Raw genomic sequence first — 18,531 nt, forward strand, 5'->3', positions numbered from 1 at the left:
AACTAGGGTCCATTGATGATGTTGCTGAGCACATTACCAAACAAATACTAGCAGCAGCTTCCAAAGCAATACCAAAATTTTCTACTTTCAAACAGAGACATCTTAAACACTGGTGGAATGACACTTGTACCATAGCGAAAAAAGAAAAAAATAAAGCCTGGAATCAGTTCCGTAAGTTTCCAACCACCGACAACCTAATCCATTTTAAGAGGCTTAAGGCAAAAGCACGACAAATTAGAAGACAAGCCAAAAAAGAATCATGGATACAGTTTGCCTCTTCTATCACAAAAGACACTAGCAGTAAAACTATTTGGAAAAAAATTCGACAACTAAATGGCAAATTTTTCCCGGTTTCTGCTCCAATTTTAATCAAGAACGGACAAGAAATATCCTCACCACAAGATATAGCTAACGCGCTTGCAGAGACTTTCTCCGAAACTTCCGCCACTACAGCTTATGATACTTCCTTTCTACAAACTAAAGCCATAGCTGAAAAACATAAGATAAATTTTCAAACTACTCAGTCTCTAGCCTACAATCAACCTTTTTGTCTTTTTGAACTCCAAAGAGCAATAAATAGATCACCAAATAGCGCTGCTGGAGCTGATGGAATCTATTATGTAATGCTAAAACATCTAAACAATTTAGATTTGAATTCGCTAATAACTTTCTTTAATCGGATCTTCCTTGAAGGTACATATCCCTCTATCTGGCAACACTCCGTTACTCTAGCCTTTCCCAAACCAGGAAAGGATCAATCACTCACACAAAATTATCGACCAATCTCCCTCACCAGTTGTCTTGGCAAAATTCTAGAAAAGATGGTACACAGGCGACTTACCTGGATTCTTGAAACTCAAAAGTTGCTAAACAACAATCAATTTGGATTCCGACAAAACAGATCCACTTTAGATCTCATGGTGAAAGCAGAAACTAACATCCGTAATGCTTATGTAAAAAACGAACACCTTGTAATGGTAAGTTTGGACATTGAAAAGGCTTTTGACACAACCTGGAGGTATGGCATATTGCGAGAACTTTATTCCCTAGGACTGCGGGGACATTTACCGAAATTTATTCAAAACTTTCTCCAAAACAGAACATTTCAGGTTCGTTATCAAACAGTACTTTCTCGTATTTATACCCAGGAAGAAGGTGTCCCACAAGGGTCAATACTTAGCGCTACTCTTTTTTCACTCAAGCTGAACTCTATAACCCACAACATTCCTAATACTGTCGAATTATACATGTACGCTGATGATCTCACTCTATCTTGCAGTTCAAAAAATATTCCTACTATTGAAAGACAGCTGCAACTCTCCATAAATAAGCTGGAAATATGGACACAGCAGAATGGATATCGTATGTCAGAACAAAAAACAGTTGCAATTCACTTCTGCAAAAAACGCAAGCTGCATCCGGAACCGGAACTTCGGCTAAAGAACCACCCGATACCACTCACCAGTAATCTTCTTTTCCTAGGTTTAATGTTGGACACCAAACTTAACTTTGTTTCTCACATAACATATCTCCGAACTATTTGTTTAAAGAAACTAAATATTCTTCGATCCATTTCTGCCATGAAATGGGGTGCCGATAGATACTCTCTCCTACATCTGTATCGTGCACTTATCAGGTCTCGATTAGATTATGGAGCTGTTGTCTACGACTCTGCTAGGAAAAGTGCACTAACCAGACTGAACACCATCCAACATAGTGCCCTTCGCACTTCTCTAGGAGCCTTTAGAACATCCCCTGTCCAGAGTCTGTATGTAGAGGCGCATGAACCTCCACTTCACCTTAGAAGGAAAATGCTGCTCCTTAATTATGCAGCCAAAATTCAAAGCCTTCCAGCCCATCCTGTTCGACCATTGCTTCTCAACCCTGATTGGATCACGTTTTACAACAGCAAAGTTACAGAAAATAGACCCACTGGTATTCGATTAAAAGAATTGATACATGTCTGGGACATAAACTTTGACAATATGCTTCAAGAGAATGATGTACCTGATCCACCCTGGTCTGTAACTCTCCCTCACTGTGATACCTATTTTCAGCAATGGAGAAAGAAATCTCTGCCAGATGAAGTTATTAAACAGCTACATAAAGACCATTCCCTCAACAATGCTCAACGCTGTGTAATATATACAGATGGTTCAAAAACAGACTCTTCTGTTGGTGCTGCAGCCGTCTTTCCCTCTTTTACACTTTCCATATCACTACCAATTGAGTGTAGCAGTTACTCTGCAGAATTGTACGCAATAAAATTAGCCCTAGAAAATATAAACACTTCCCACAACACCAGCAGTATAATATACACAGATTCCATGAGTGCAGTGTCTGCATTAGACAATAAACTTTCAATATCGCATCCCATCATAAAACAAATTTTTTCCTGCTTAAACCACCTACGTAGTAAGAAACATGCAGTGTTATTTTGCTGGATACCAGGGCACTCTGGTATCACAGGTAATGAGAGAGCAGATCAGGCAGCCAAACAACCAATCAGTACAATACCATCACATTACCAAGTACCATACATAGATTACTTGAAGCGCATTAAAAAAATCTGTACAATTCAGTGGTCTGAAATCTGGAAGTCACAAACGAACAATAAATTGCTCGAAATCAAAGAGGAACCAGCACTATGGAAATCTAGCTACAGGCAAATCAGGCAAGAAGAGGTTGTGCTAGCAAGAGTACGCATAGGGCATACACATCCAACCCATATATATCTACTCAAGCAGGAGGTTCCACCTCAATGCGCGAATTGCACTTTACCACTTACCGTCAAGCATATACTATTAGATTGTAAGCAATATTCCTATTTCCGAAAAAATAGTTTCCTTTCACTGTCACGACTGAAAGAGCCCCTATCACTTGCCCACATTATTGGAAACAATGCAAATTTAAATGAACTATTTACCTTTCTTAAGCAGATACAAATATACGATTTTCTATGATGACAAACTGACCGAAATCTTATATTAAAACATATCATAGGAACAGGCACATTTTGGCCTTAGTTGCCCTTGTGCCCAAAAATACCAATACCTACCTACCTACCTACCTCTCTCTCTCTCTCTGTTGTAAATAAATATGACAAATAAAAATCAAGATGGCAGTGCAAGTCACACAGAAAGCCAAAGGCCAAAAAGAAAGAAGATAGCTGAAATATGAGAAAAATGTAGGTTAAATTAAAGAAATAAAAGGTGGTAAGCTGTAAAATAAAAATTAAATTAAAATAAAACTAATTTTACTTCATTTGACATTCTGATGTAATTTAATTTAATTTTAATTTTTATTTTACAGGTTACCGCCTTTTATTTCTTTAATTTAACCTACATTTTTCTTATATTTTGGCTGTCTTTATTTTTGGCCTTTGGCTTTCTGTGTGACTTGCATGGAAAGTCACACTCGCTTTGGTGCATTTACCATATCCACTTTATTTTTATCATTTTGCTATTTCATTTGGTTTTAACTCTTTGGTATTATATTTATATATATATATATATATGGGTATTCAATGTAACTCTATAAAGGTAATGTTTAAAAAGTTACATAAGAAAAAGGTATACAGTTGATGAAATGGTTTCAGTGATTGCAAAATTAATAAATAGGTATGACAGATGCACCTAAAAGTGCAAAGTAGCATTAAAGGATGCAAGAGTAAATATAAGTTGTATTAATATATTGAATTAAATATGCATAAATGGATGTGATAGTTATACAAAGTGCCAGCAACTAGCAGGGTGAGGCAAGTAGTAGATTTATGAAAGGTGAAAGAATATCCTAAAATTAAAATCCTAAAGACTTTGATAAATTAAGAAAAATTATGGGCTGAATTACCAAGCCAATATAAAGTGGGGGGGGGTCATAAAGGAAAATTAGTACATAAAAATGAAAATGTTATAACTGTCATCAGATATGGGGGGAACATATTTTAAATGGTCGAATATGGGTAATGCAAATATACGTGATCTGATGTCAGCAGAAATAATTATTGATACATGATGAGGTATTTCATCAGGGGACTACACCTGACCATGTATCAGGAACTGCATTTCTATACTTGTCCATAGTTGTAGAAGAAACGTGAATGGCCAAAACCTTATCATGACTTGGCCAAAAGTGAATGGCCAAGTCATGATAAAGAAATTAGCACCTTCTAATACAGTATGGACAAGGTAGTCCCAACGTAGTGTAATTTATTGAGGTATAAATAATTTAGTTAAAATAGAAAAATGCTAAAATGAATATGTAGAATTTATTGTAGGATTTAATTTTGTGCAGATAGGAAATCAATTTAAAACAAGCAAATGGTATAAGGGTGAGGTATTAAATTGAGGAAGGGGAAGGGAAAAATAATATTTTAAATAAATAAAGAAGAAAAATAGCAATAGAAGTAGGAAAGTAGGTGAAATGAACGTTCTTACTATCCTACTTCTATTGCTATTTTTCTTTATTTATTTAAAATACTCCTAATTTCCACAAAATTCCAACACTAAAATATTTTTACAAATTTACTCAAAAATCTACATATTTCAAAACCTTTTTCCCACTCTGAAAACACTTAATAATATTTTTTAGCCTTATCCTTATTTTTACCTTAATAATTTTCATATCATTGACACTGTGTTGGGACTACTTTGTCCATATTGTAAAAGAATGTGCCAATTTTATTCTTTTTGCTTTTTTTTCTTTTTTTTTTTTTTTTTTTAATTTAAATTTTGAATTCTGACATACACACGCACACGTATGTCAGAATTCAAAGGCAAAACCATGCTGATCTTTTTTGATATTTTAAAGGAATTATTTATTATGAAATTTGTTCTTCAGAATAGTCAAATTTTTGGAATTTTTTTTTTTTTTTTTACGAAAACCCCAAACAAGAGAGGTATTAGAACCTATAGTACTTAGTACCGTGCTTGGGTTGGAGGTTGAGAAGATGAAAGAAGATATTTGTTGACATTGGACTTGAACTTCTGTAGATTGTAATTTTCAGGAAATACATATGAAGGAAGGTTGTTCCAGAAAACGGCAGTTGAATGAATAAATGAGGAAGATGAAAAGTTGGTTCTGTGGGTTTGAAGTTGGACAGTAAATGGATGTTGGCTGGTGGCAGCACGTGTTCGGACTGTTTTGAAAGAGAGAGTGGGAATTATAGAAGCCAATTCAGAAGAACAGTGCCCATGGAAGTATCTGTAGAAGAGGCACGCAGCAGAAACAGTACGTCTATGAGAAAGCGAGTGGAGAGACTCTGTTAGAGATGAATCATTAATTAACCTAACTGCCCTCTTCTGAATGGAATCAAGAAGCCTGAGAGAGGTTTTGGGGGCACCACCCCAGATGTCGGAACAATATTCCATGGCAGGGCGGATTTGCGATTTATACAGAGTGAGCAGCTGTTTGGAAGAAAAGTAACGATGAGAGCGAAAGAGAAAACCAAGTTTTTTTTTTTAGATGCAGAGGAAGCAATATTTGTAATGTGCTTGTGCCAAGAGAGATTAGAAGTCAGGGTAATCCCCAAAAGAGATATATCATTTTGCCTAGAAATCGGAGTGTCACTAAAGATAAGCATAGGAGCAGAAGAATCCTTTTTGCGAGATATAAGACAAGACTGAGTTTTAGAAGGGGTGAAATCAACTAAGTTGTCTTTGCCCCACTGGAGAATTACCTGAAGATCGACATTTAAGGAATTGGTAGTAGATTTTCGAGAAGTGGAAGCTGATTGAGCAGGACAAGATTTCTCAAAATGGAAAGTGGAATGCAATGTGCTATCATCGGCAAAACTATGGATAGGATTTCCAGTCAATGGAAGAAGGTCATTAATATACAAGAGGAAGAGAGTGGGGGAAAGAACTGAAACTTGGGGGACACCGGCATTAGTGGAGAAGTTAGAAGACAGAGAGCCGTCGACCATCACCCTCAGTGAGCGATCAGAGAGAAAACTGGATAACCAATTACTAAAAACAGTTGGCAAACCATAAGATGGAAGCTTGTTTAGAAAACCTTTATGCCAAACACGATCAAAGCCTTTGAGATGTCAAAAGCAACTTCTTGTGTTTCACCGAACCTTTCCATTGAATTAGTCCATAAATGGGTAACATAAGCCAGAATATCACCAGAGGATCGACAATGACGGAATCCATACTGGCGATCGTTGATCAGACGGAAGGTTTCTAGGTAGTTTAAGAGTTGGCGGTTAATTGATTTCTCCATTACTTTAGAAAGAGTAGAAGTAATTGCAATGGGACGATAATTGGATGGGAGGGATTTGTCACCATTTTTAGGAACTGGCTGGATATGAGCAAATTTCCAATCAGAAGGAAAAACACCTTTGGAATAAGAAAGTGAAAAAAGGCGGCAAAGAATAGGAGTAAGTTCAGGAGCACAGGTTTTGAGAGCAAGTGGAGAAATACCATCAGGACCTGGAGCTTTCTTAGCATCAAGATTCATCAAAATCCTTCTGATATCCTTTTGACGGAAGACCACAGGAGGAATTGAATGGAGCCTGTTGGGAATGGTGGGAAGTGTTTTACCAAGATCATTAATACATGAGCTGGAAGAAAAATGGGATGCTAGCAGGTCAGCTTTATCCTTAGCTGAAGTGACAACAGAACCATCTGGTTTGGACAGAGGTGGGAGCAGAGATGGGCAAAAGTTGTGGCCAATAGCTTTGGTAAGAGACCAGAATGCTCGGCTACCATTAGGGCAAGAAGCAAGTTTTCTACCCTTAGCCTGTTCAAACTCTTGTTTGGACTGATTAATAACTGCATTACAATAGTTGCGAGCTCTGGTGTAGGCAGTAAATGAAACTGAAGAATTAGAAACAAGCCAATTACGATATGCAACATTCTTCTCTTGAACAGCCATAGCACATTTATTGGAAAACCAAGGTTTAGATAAAGGAGGAGATTTTAAAGTGGAGTGTGGGATAAAGGATTCCATTCCTGCAAGAATAATTTCACTGACACGATATGAGCAAACATTGACATCAGAAGTTTTGAAACAGTAATCCGACCAAGGAAAAGAAGTCTCGCAGGTCATCCCATTTTGCATTCTTGTAATGCCAAACAACACGAGATTGGGAATAGCCATGAGATAAAGGTTCCACTGGAGAAGAGACAATCACCAAGTTGTGATCTGAAGTGCCTAAAGGACCTCTCACTTCGACCGTGTACTTAGAAGGGTTGTTTGTGAGAAAAAGATCAAGCGTATTGGATGTATGATTAGGATTGCCCGGTATTCTTGTAGGTAAATAAACAATCTGTGCTAGGTCTTTAGTAATTGCAAAAGCCTCAGCATCTCGACCTGCTGGGTCGGTGTGACTAGAAAACGGAAGCCAGCTGGAGTTGTGAACATTAAAATCACCAAGGAAAATTACCTCACTGTTAGGAAAGTTGGACTGGAGAAAGTCAAGTTGCAAATAGAGGAAGTCAAAGAGCTCGAAGTGATTAGTGGAGTTGGGAGAACGGTAGAGACAACAGATGAATTTGACACAATGAGGTATTAGTATTAGTAATGGCCGCATGGTGCAAGAAAGCCTATGGCTTATGCTGCACCAGCCAAAAAAAAAAATATAAAAAAAAAATATAAAAAAAAATAAAAAAATAATAATTAATAAATAAAAAAAAAAAAGGAAATTAAACCTATCATCCTATGCGCTTCCCTTACCCGAAAGTATTATCCAGATGCCCTTTGAATTTCCCCAAACTGTCGGCCTCTACCACCCATGAAGGCAACTTATTCCAGTAATTTATAACTCGCTGGCTAAAATAAAACTTCCTGCAGTCCAATCTAAACATTTCTCCCCGTAACTTGAATTTATGTCCCCTAGTTCTAGCATCATTTATAATCTTGAAAATTTCGTCCTCATTCATTTTACTGATGCCTCTCAGAGCCTTAAACACCTCAATCAAATCTCCTCTAAGGTGTCTAGTTTCCAAACTCTGCAACCCACATATTCGAAGTCTTTCTTCATAAGGACGCCCTTTTGCCGATCTCACCAGGCGAGTTACCCTTCTTTGCACCCTTTCAAGAAGCTCGATGTCTTTCTTTAGGTGCGGTCTCCATACTTGAACACAGTATTCCAAGTGTGGTCTAACATAAGCCTTATATAATGGGATTATCACGTCCCTATCTCTACTTGCAAAAGTTCGATAGATCATCGATAGGACACCTCTGGCTTAAAATCTCTCTACCTCAAAGTAGAGAAATTTTAAGCCAGAGAAGATCAAAGAGAGGAGATTCCAAATTGCCAAGTATCTGACAGGGAATATCAGAACGGACATATGCACAAGTACCACCTTTGAGGCGAAAGGAATCATACAGCGAATAATTTGGGCATCTGAGATGAGCAGTAGTTGAATCAACCGATAACTGAGATTCTGTCATAAAAAGTACATGGGGTTTGGCAGACTGAAAGTGGAAATGGACATCGTTGAGATTAGAATCGAGACCACGTATATTTGTGAAATGAATTAGGAAGGGCTTGGGAGGTTTAGATATTTTCGCAGATAAGCTTGCTCTATTAGTTTGACAATTCATGGTGTATTCAATAGTAAGAAAAAGTGGATGGGACATGCTGTATGAAGTAATGAAATTTTTGGATATGGCGTACACGTGGTAAGAATATACCCAGATCCTTGACGTAATGTGGCCTTGACAATGCTCCCCGCATACACACTACTCGGACTCCCTCCAGTTACTATCTGGCAGAGTAGAGGTAGCAAGATTATACACTAGCTGATCCGGTGTACTAACTAGCGGCCAGCCTGCGAACACCATTTTAGAGCTGTACCCTCAAAATGGAAGGAATATTGGATCTCGCCACGACGTTCATCATAACCTCAAAAGTCATCAATCATACTGCATGATGGAAGAGATGGGGAAGGGGTGACCGGAACTTAGCTCTAGAGACTAAACATGGGCTCCACCGCTTCAAGCCTCCAATAAGCAAAGTGGTGGTATTTCACCGGTTGATAAGAGTCATCTACCACCTAGTACTGCCTGGTAACATAGAGGGGTGGCGTTTCTCCATGTGGTGTGGGCGCCACACCTCGACCCCTGCTTCCGTTGGTTCACACCTGGGTGGTCACCCACAATGTACTTGTGCATGGAAGTTATACCCAGGATTACTAACAATCCCGCCATTGTGAAGGTGCAAGCAGAGGATTTGGCTGTCACAGACCGTCCGGACTTCGCTGAAATTGGGTCCACTTGACTTGAGTGTCACCCGAATATCAGTTCCATCAGTGTTTTAGACTCCCATGTAGCAAGTACAGCTTGTCTGGCATATCTGAGAGAATGTCTGTGACAACCTCAAGGACCAATGTGGATTTATTTCACATTTCTTCTACTGTTATGGCAAGTATAGAAACACAGTTCCTGATATATGGTCAGGTATAGTACCCTGATGAAAAACTTCCCCCCCCCCTTTTTTTTATGAATACCCCACACACGAGAGGTATTAGAACCTATAGTACTTAGTACCGTGCTTGCATTAGAGGTTGAGAAGATGAAAGAAGATATTTGTTGACATTAGACTTGAACTTCTGTAGGCTGTAATTTTCAGGAAATATGTATGAAGGAAAATTGTTCCAGAAAACAGCAGTTAAATGAATAAACAAGGAAGATGAAAAGTTGGTTCTGTGGTTTGAAGTTGGACAGTAAATGGATGTTAGCTGCTGGTGGCACGTGTTCGGACAGTTTTGAAAGAGAGAGCGGGAATTATAGAAGAACAATGCCCATGGAAAATATCTGTAGAAAAGGCATGCAGCAGAAACAGTACGTCTATGAGACAGCAAGTGGAGAGACTCTGTTAGAGATGAATCATTAATTAACCTAACTGCCCCTCTTCTGAATGGAATCAAGAAGCCTGAGAGAGGTTTTGGGGGCACCACCCCAGATGTGGGAACAATATTCCACGGTAGGACAGATTTGCGATTTGTACAGAGTGAACAACTGTTTGGAAGAAAAGTAATGCTGAGAGTGAAAGAGAAAACCAAGTTATTTAGATGCAGAGGAAAGCAATATTTGCAATGTGCTTGTGCCAAGAGAGATTAGAAGTCAGGGTAATCCCCTAAAGGGATATATCATCTTGCCTAGAAATCGGAGTGTCACCAAAGATAAGCATAGGAGCAGAAGAATCCTTTTTGCGAGATATAAGACAGGACTGAGTTTTAGAAGGATTGAAATCAACTAAATTGAGATGTCAAGAGCAACTGCTTGTGTTTCACCGAACTTTTCCATTGAATTTGTCTATAAATGGGTAATATCATAATGGGAGTACGAGGTTACTACCACGTTGGTCAAGATTTTTGCAGCTCTGGCGAATGCTAAGTTTTCATTTATATTTAGTCATTTTATTGACTTAATTGTTATACTAAATTATTTTCTATAAGTAGCTTTATAGTTCTAGCCAAGCTCCTTGGTTTATTTTGAATTTAGATAGCGATTTTGAAAGTTAATACTTAGTGTCCGTAGATTTTACATTCGTAACTTGCCGCCATTGTTATACGATACAGAATACCATAAGGTTCAACGTGAAACTAGATAGCGAATTACTTAGCACTATATTAGAAATCTGTTAGATTAGTAGTATAAAATTTATTAATCTTATTAAATTTCATTGTTAATGAAATTATACTTAAATGGAATCATGGCCCAGACTAGAGCAGCAAAGCAGCATTCACAGAATAGCCAGAGTGCTGTGGCTCGCGGCAGAACTGAAGGGGGTGATTCTCCCACACATCAGTCTAAAACAATGCACAAAATGTGAAATGTTTGCAGACCTGTCTAGAACAGGACATGATGTAGCCAAGGAGGATGTCTTTGTGTGTGTGTGTGCGCTAGGTGCAGAGACTGTGAAGAAATTAGGCGCCAACTCAGCATTCTGATGGATGTCTACGAGAGTTTTAGGTATAGGATCCTCGAAGAAATTATTATGAGGGGCCCATCAAGCTGTCAGCTGCCCAATTCAATGCCAGAGCTCACCACTGTACATCAGGCAAAAATGCGGCAATCTCCAAGGCAGAATGCGCTGGTCCCACAGGAACTAGTTATTGTCGGTGACACTATTGTCAGGGAGATGGGGAATATATTATGCATAAAGGATAGGTGGAACAGGACCAAGGTATGTCTGCCCAGGGGCAAAGTTGATGACGTTGTAGAGCAGATATCATCTTTTAAGGACATAAAAGGTGATACAGTAAACCCTCGATTTAATGGACTAATAGTGGAGAAGGGATGTCCGTTAAGTCGAATGTAACCTGGGGGGGGCATTTTTTATTGTTGTTAATGTAAAAAAAAAGCTTTAATACATTATACAGTACTGTACAACATAAATTTATGTTGCAATTTGGCCTTTGATTTACGGATATCAGAAACAGTTTGTTTTTTTTACGCCGTAAATTTCAAAAACACGTGCTACTGAGATGCCTTGTTCTAATTTCTCAGTTAGCTCTAATTTCTGTGCCACATTTAGGTTCACACGCTTTCTTTTAACTCCTCTATCACTTGATGCCATTTTAAATTGTAAGGATTGCAAAATTATTTAATAAATAAAGTCGATTCAGAAATCACAGAAACACTCTGTATGAGTATACAACCTGACTGCACAATAGCTTGAGGCAGACTGAGACCGAAACAAAGCGAGTCGGTAGACCTGCAGTTTAGTGTCCCGAGTCACACCTTAGCTCGCAAGTCTCTGCCCTGCTCTTATCTGTAATCTGGGAAAACAGCTATTTGAACATGTTTTCAGAAAAAATAAAGAACAATTTCCTGACTACAATTTCCTGAATTTGATTATAAAAATAAAAGTAGGTAATTATCAAAACAATAATGGAAATAGGTAATTATTATTAATTTTTAATTAATAACACTGAAGTTTTGTATAAACCTAAAAAAAATAATATGGTCGAGTATTAATATGTACATTACTTGTATTATTATTTGTCCGGTCCATTAAATCTGAAAATCCGTTATATCGGGGACCTTTTAATCGAGGGTTTACTGTATTGTACAACGTTGGCACTAATGACCTTAAGAGTAAAATCTGCAGATTTACAGATCAATGCTGAAAAAAAGTCGTGAGTTAGGGTTAAATTTGAAAGTGTCTGCAATTCTGCCGAGACACAATAGAAGAGAATATATGATGAGAGCCTTGTCAATTAATTCGACCCTGGAGAGATTGTGCAAGGCTCATGGGTAGAAGTTTTTTTCAGTGTGGTCTGCGCTTGCTAACAGGGATGGGATACACTTAAATAGAAAAGGGTGCAAGAATATTTGTTGATGCTATCGAGGCAGTGTTAGATGGGGTCAGAAAAACTGCTAGTTTGGGAGGATTCACAGACTAAAAGATTAACGGTAGCTGCAGGAAGAAGCATAAGTGATTCTTGCACGGCTTCTATTGTAATGAGTAGCAGCCTAGAGAGAAAGTTGCTGGAAATTTCAAGAGCTGCTTGGAGTTATCATGGAACAAGTAAATACTTGGGCTGTCTTAGGGTAACTAAGAGTAAGAACAAGTGCATGTATACTTGCATGTACAAATGCTAGAAGTAAAGTCAATTAAAATTTATGAATTTGAAGTGCTGATCAAGACATCAAAGGCAGATATTGTTGGGATATCAGAGACATGGTGTTACACAGATATAAGCAGTGCAGAATTGGAAGTATTGGGGAGTACAATTTGTACAGAAAGGACACAGGATAGTAAGGGCAGAGGGGTTAGGCTGTTAGTTAAGAAACACATAAAATCTAAGGGAAGTGCATCCAGTTGACACGGCTGGACAGTGCAATGTTGAGTCTGTTTGGTATGACATAAACACTAGGAAAGGGAAAATGAGAGTAAGAGTATGTTATAGGCCTAATGATGCTGATGAGTACAATGAACAGTTGTGCAGACAAATAGAATTGGCCAGTAAATCAGAATGACTTGTAATGGGGGATTTTAACTTTCCAGATATTGACTGGAACTTGTCTGTTGGTCACTCGCACGCTAGCAAGACTTTTGTGGATTTATTGGAGGATTGTTTTGTACAGCAATATGTTCGAGGGCATCCATAGGGAATAATACCTTTGATCTGATTATCAGCAGTAATGACACATGCATTAGGAAATTGCAGATAAAGGAACCACTAGGTGACAGTGATCCCAGTGTACTGATGTGGGATTTACTTAAAGATGTAACTACCATCAAGGGTAAAGGGAAGGGTTTTTGTAAAGGTGACTACAGAGGTCTCAGACAGTTTTTAAATTCTATAGAGTGGGATCAACTAATGATGTTACCAACAGTGAATTCTAAATGGGAAGACTTCAGGGACCTAATCTTGGAGGCTACGAGGCTTTTCATACCAACTGAGAAATACTGTTCAAGGTTCAGGCCTAAATGGATGTCGGATGAATTAATGAAGTTGGTGGCAGAGAAGAAAAATGCATGGGAGGCATATAAATTATCAGGCGACAAAGAAGCCTATGGCAGACATAAGCTAGTCTTTAATCAAGTCACAAAGGAGGTTAGACAGGCGAAGGCAGATTACGAGAAATCTTTGGCAAAGGATGCAAAGAAAAACAGCAAAGTGTTCTTTACTTATGTGAACTCTAGAAGGAAGGGGATGAATCAGATTGGTCCACTTAACATAGATGGTTCGACTATTGATGATCCTGCTCAAGTAGCTGATAAACTGAATGAGTATTTTGCAGCTACATTCACACATGAGGAGTTATTCAAGGAGGGGAATCCCAGAAGTTTATCAAACTCTAACAGGGAGCTAAGTGATTTTGTGGTAACTGAGAGCAAAGTGGAGGAGAAATTGTTGAAGTTAAACATAAAAAAGGCACCTGGGGTAGATGGAATCTATCCAGTTATAATGAAGGCAGAAAGGGAAGTAAGCAAATCCTTACCCATAATTATAAAGAGCATCCTTAGAATCAGGGGAGGTTTCCCATGGACTGGAGATGTGCAAATGTATTGCCAATTCACAAAGGGGGTTCAAAGGGTGACACAAATAATTATAGACCTGTTAGTTTAACTTCTGTTCTGGAAAAAAATAATGGAGTCACTGGTTACAGAGGTGATACAGGATCACATAGACAAGACAGCAGAAATAGTTCAGACACAGCATGGGTTTGTTAAGGCTAAGGCTTATCTGACCAATTTAATTGAATATTACGATGTGGTCACAAAGGAAACTGGATGCAAAAAATAATTTTGATATCATATACTTGGATTTCAGAAAAGCTTTTGATACTGTTGCACATGGAAGATTGGCATACAAATTGGAGCAGTATGGCATTAAGGGCAAGATACTGCATGGATAAAGGGACAGTTGAGTGGGAGAACGGCAGAGAATGGTAATAAATGGACATTGCTCTACGTGACTAATGTTATTAGCAGAATCCCCCAGGGTTCGGTGCTAGCCCCACTGTTGTTTTGTTTATTTATCAGTGATATCGATGAAAGTATATCGGGCCTAATGTCCAATTTTGCAGATGATACAAAGGTTGGCAGGGTTGTTAATGACACTAAAGACAGTATGCTACTGCAACAGGATCTAAGAAAAGTTAGGCAGATGAGTTGAGAAGTGACACACTGAAGTTTAACATTAACAAATGCAAAGTATTGTATATGGATAGCAGTAACCCAAGAGAAATGTACCAACTCTGTGTACTACACTTGGAGAGGTGGAGAATGAAAAAGACCTGGTGGTAATTGTGCAGTCATGATATGAAGTTCTCTGAGCAGTGCAGACATGCTGCCAGAGCAGTGCATGAGTTTTTGTCAATAATATATAGGAATTTTGCTAGCAGAGACAAGGAGGTTGCCGACCGGGCTAGCCGGGTGGGTGAAATGCCTGCCTGGCAACCCAAAGGTCGCGGGTTCGAATCCCGCCTTGGGCTTGGATCAAAGTTACTGCAAAAAACCTTGGGAGGTGAATTATGGCCACAGAAGCTGATGCACCAACAACTACCAAAAAAAAAAAAAAAAAAACAAGGAGGTTATTATACAAAGGCAATGGTCCAGGCCCACCACCTTGAGTACGGTATACAGGTCTGGAGGCCTCATTTTAGGAAGGATGTAGAGTTGCTAGAACGAGTACAGAGAAGGGCAACAAGATTGGCAAGAGGAACAAAGGGGTGCACTTATGAAAAAAGGTTTAAGTTCTGCAAATTGCAACATCTGGAGACTAGGCACCTGGGAGGTGATCTGATTGAGGTGTATAAGGCCTTGGATTCTTTAAGCTGGCTCAATGCTGACGAAATTACTTCTGCTTGCTCAGATTAAGAACCTGAGGGGGGCAAATTGAGGAAAGACAGTTGTAGAATAGATGTGCAGAAGTATGCCTTTAGCGACCGAGTAGTTGATTGCTGGAACACACTTCCATCTGTTGTTGTGGAAGTTTGATAGCTTAAATAAATTTTAAGGCTGAACTAGACAAACATTTGGAGTCACCGGATGGGTGAAATGGGAATTTTTTTTTTTTTTTTTTTTTTTTTTGGCTGATGCTGTATAAGCTTGCTTTCTTGCATCATGTGCCTCAACTAATGCTGATGCTAACATAAGCCAGAATATCAGCAGTGGATCGAGACTGGCTGAATCCATATTGGCAATCGTTTATGAGATGGAAGGTTTTCTAGGTAGTTTAAGAGTTGGAGGTTAATTGATTTCTCTATTACTTTAGAAAGAATAGAAGTAATTGCAATGGGACGATAATTGTATGGGAAGGATTTGTCACCCTTTTTAGGAACTGGCTGGATATGAGCTAATTTACAAGCAGGAGAAAACATACCTTTGGAATAAGAAAATGAAAAAAAAGCGGCAAAGAACAGGAGTAAGTTCAGGAGCACAAGTTTGGATAACAAGTGGAGAGACAGTTTTGAGAACACCGGAGCTTTCTTATCATCAAGATTCATCAAAATCTTTCTGACATCCTTTTGATGGAAGACCACATGAAGCATTAAATGGAGCATGTTGGGAATGGTGGGAGGAGTTTTACCAAGATCATTAATACACGAGTTGGAAGAAAAATAGGATGCTACAGGTCAGCCTTTATCCTTGGCTGAAGTGACAATAGAACTACCTGTTTCGACAGAGGTGGGAGCAGAGATGGCCACAAAAGTTGCAGCCAATAGCTTTGGCAAGAGACCAGAATGCTCCGCTACCATTAGGGCAAGAAGCAAGTTTTCTACTCTTAGCTTGTTCAAAATCTACTTTTAACTGATCAATAACTGCTTTACAATTGTTGCGAGCTTTGGTGTAGGTAGAAAATGAAACTGAAGAATTGGAAACAAGCCAATTACAATATGCAACATTCTTCCCTTGATGAACAGCCTTAGCACATTAATTGGAAAACAAAAGTTTATACAAAGGACAAGATTTTAAAGTGGAGTGTGGAATAAAGGATTCCATTCCTACAAGAATAATTTCACTGACAAGATCTGAGCAAACATTGACATCGGAAGTTTTGAATCAGTAATCTGACTAAGGAAAAGAAGAAAAGCAATCTCGCAGGTCATTCCATTTTGCATTCTTGTAATGCCAAACAACACGCAGTTGGGAATAGCCATGAAATAAAGGCTCCATTGGAGAAGAGACAATCACCAAGTTGTGATCTGAGGTTCCAAAAGGACCACTCATTTATTTTGACCGTATACTTAGAAGGGTTGTTTGTGAGAAAAAGATCAAGCGTGCTGGCTGTATGGTTAGGATTATCCGATATTATTATTATTAGTCATATGGTGCAGGAAGCATGAGACTTATGCTGCACTGGGCAAAAAAAAAAAAAATATTTTGAATTACCCTGAGAGAGAGAGAGAGAGAGAGAGAGAGAGAGAGAGAGAGAGAGAGAGAGAGAGAGAGAGAGAGAGAGAGAGAGAGAGAGAGAGAGAGAGAGAGAAGTAGAAGGGAATCACCAAGAAAGAGAAGAATGAAGATATCCAGCTCAGGATCCTGGGTGTGCCAAGCCCATACTCACCAGCTGTGAGCCCCTAGGGGTATTCTGGTAGGTAAATAAACAATCTGTGCGAGGTTAGTAATTGTAAATGTCTCAGCATCTTGACCAGCTGGGTCTGTGTAACTAGAGAACGGAAGCCAGCTGGAGTTGTGAACATTAAAATCACCAAGGAAAATTACCTCACCGTTAGGAAAGTTGGACTGGAGAAAGTCAAGTTGCAAAGTGCGGAAGTCAAAGATCTCCAAGTGATTAGTGGAGTTAGGAGAATGGTAGAGACAACAGACGAATTTGACAGAATGAGGTAGAGAGATTTTAATCTAGAGACGATCGAAAAGAGGAGATTCCAAATTACCAAGTCTCTGACAGGGAATATCGGAACGGACATATGCACAAGTATACCACGTTTGAGGCAAAAGGAATCATAGGAATAATTTGGACAACTGAGATGAGCAGCGGTTGAATCAACTGATAACTGAGATTCTGTCAGAAAAAGTACATGGGGTTTGGCAGATTGCAAGTGGAAATGAACATCATTGAGATTAGAACTGAGAACACGTATATTTGTGAAATGAACTAGGAAGTGTTTGGGAGGTTTAGATCTTTTTGCAGATAAGCTTGCTGTATTAGTTTGACTATTCATGGTGTATTTAGTAATAAGAAAAAATGAGGGTGGGGACATGCTGTATGAAGTAATGAAATTTTTGGATATGGCATACCAAGGATCTAGGGCGCCTCCGTAGCCAGGTGGGAAGGAGCAGCAGTGTATAGCACACGCTTCTTGATTAGACAGGGGTTCGAGCCCAACACCACCAAATACGGAGGATGTGGAAAGGTCAGGGAATGACCACCGCATATTCCCGGAGCAATATGGCCTTAGTTGCTAATGCTCCTAAAAACCAAACAACAAACAAACAACCAAGGATCTGGGTAAGAATATACCCATATCCCCGACATAATGTGGCCTTGACAATGCCCCCCCCCCCCATACACACTACTCATATTCCCTCCAGTCACTATCTTGGAAGAGTAGAGGTAGCAAGATTATACACTAGTTGATCTGATAGCTTCCTAGAGAGTTACCAATAGGTTCGGTCCGGTGTACTAACTAGCGGCCAGCCTGCGAGCACTGTTTTAGAGCTGTATCCTCGAAATGTAAGGAAGTTTAGATTTTGCCATGATGTCCATCATAACCTCAAAAGACATCAGTCATACTGCATGATGGAAGAGATTGGGAAGGGTTGACCAGAACTTAGCTCTGGAGACTAAACATGGGTTCCACCACTTCAAGCCTCCAATAAGCAAAGTGGTGGTATAGCACCACTTGATGAGAGTTATCTACCACCACATGGAGGAATGCCACAGTGGGGTGGCATTCCTCCATGTGGTGTGGGTGGTCACCCACAGTGTGCTTGCACATGGGGATTATACCCAGGATTACTAACAGTCCCACCATCGTGAAGGTGCAAGGAGAGGATTTGGCTGACACAGACCATCCGGACTTTGCCGACATTGGGTCCACTTGAGCTGAATGTCACCCGAATATCAGTTCCATCAGCGTTTTAGACTCCCCAGTAGC

At 39.2% G+C, this 18,531-nt stretch overlaps 1 protein-coding gene across 1 annotated transcript in view; it reads left to right on the forward strand.

Annotated features, from left to right (window-relative positions):
* Positions 1–18,531, forward strand: part of LOC150079880 (SCY1-like protein 2) — a 114,212-nt gene that overhangs the window by 64,719 nt on the left and 30,962 nt on the right. The window lies entirely within an intron of this gene.

Source organism: Mastigoproctus giganteus, chromosome 10, assembly GCF_048544385.1.
Source record: "Mastigoproctus giganteus isolate SK-2022 chromosome 10, ASM4854438v1, whole genome shotgun sequence".
NCBI lineage: Eukaryota > Metazoa > Arthropoda > Arachnida > Uropygi > Thelyphonidae > Mastigoproctus > Mastigoproctus giganteus.